The following is a 1507-nucleotide window of genomic DNA, read 5'->3' on the forward strand; positions in this document are numbered from 1 at the left end:
CACTCGACTTCCCTTCTCGAAAAATCTCTATTTTCTGTTCTCTCAAATATAATATCACGCAGGGAATAACTTCAGGAGAAAATCGTTTCGAGTACATATATAAAAGGGTCTAAGAACGTTTCGCATTAAGGCAATAATTCTCTCACTGGAAATCATGCATTTTCCTGCGGGAATAAATGTTGCATTTAATATAAGATTATATCATTTTTGGAATTAAAAGTAAAATCTTGATGGTTGCATGCATTTAGAACTTTACTTTGTTATGTCAATGAAAAAATAGTTCTGCAAGGTTTTGTGGATGTTGATACCAAACTACATGGCAAACCGAGCGAAATAACATTGAGAAGTTGTGATGTGGCTTTAGAGATATCTGAGAGGTATTTTATTCAGTACTTCACTTTGTTATGATAATGAAAAAGTAGTTCTATAAGATTTTGTGGATGCTGATCTTAGTGGAATATATACTCTAGCAAGAGCACATCTAAATACATCCACACTATAGATAGAACAACAATGAGTTGGATGTCCAAGCTTAAAAACTGTGTTATTGCTTCATCTACTGAGGTTGCATACGTGGCAAGAGATGCAAGAGCTGAAGTTGGAAAGGAGATGGCATGGATGAAAGACTATCTAAGACAGTTAGACAAAAAGAATACAAGAAGATTATTTATCTAGATAGTCAGAGTGTTGTACAATTGGCAAAACCTCGGCCTATCATTCAAAGACACAACACATTAGAGTATGATATCATTTCACTCGCAAGTTAGTGGAAGAGGGTGACATGTGTTTGGAGAAGATACACGGTGCAAAAAACTCAACAGACATGTTGAAAAAAATGTGTTGATGTTGGAAAAAATGAAGTTGTGCAAAGCTTTAGTTGGTCTAGTGCAGTGATGATATTGATCGGGATAAGAATCGTTTGAGAATGAAATTCTAGATTAACTGGATCAGTCTCCAAATAGGAGAATTGTTAGGCTATGGAGTATGTTGCTTATCTATAGCTTACGCAATGGTTATACATTAATAAGGTGATAGGTTCTAAATGAATATAGTAAAGGGTCATGTAAACAAGTATGTATAGTAAATATGAGAGATGTATATATGTTTAGTAAACTGAAATATATAAATATCTGCTTAAGAAGTGCTTTGAATGTATACTTTTGGCGTATTATATACTTGAAAGTCATCCATATAAACCTCTGGTCAAGGTTCCTTCTTACAGTTTCTCTCTTTATTCTTTGTACTCATCTAGATTTAGATTGAGTGCGTGAGTTATTGGGCGGTCCTAACAACACTATCTAACAATTTTTCTTAAGGACGCGAGTCTTTAAGTCCGTTTCTCTCCGAGATTAAAGCTTTGTTGTGCAAAGTCTCATCTCAATTTTATTTGTGTAGTTGAAGGATTATTCACGGGTGGTTTTGGAATTATCCAAGGTTTTGTAGCTCAGTTGGTTAGAGCGTTGGTCTTATGAGCCGAAGGTCGCGGGTTCAAGCCCCGCCCGAACCA

General features: G+C 35.5%; 1 non-coding gene across 1 annotated transcript; it reads left to right on the forward strand.

Moving 5' to 3' along the window:
* Positions 1 to 1433: 1433 nt before the first annotated feature.
* Positions 1434 to 1507, forward strand: TRNAI-UAU. The gene has a single exon. It is a non-coding gene; the product is annotated as a tRNA-Ile (tRNA).

The sequence above is a fragment of the Cucurbita maxima genome, unplaced genomic scaffold (genome assembly GCF_002738345.1).
Source record: "Cucurbita maxima cultivar Rimu unplaced genomic scaffold, Cmax_1.0 Cma_Scf00009, whole genome shotgun sequence".
Lineage (NCBI taxonomy): Eukaryota > Viridiplantae > Streptophyta > Magnoliopsida > Cucurbitales > Cucurbitaceae > Cucurbita > Cucurbita maxima.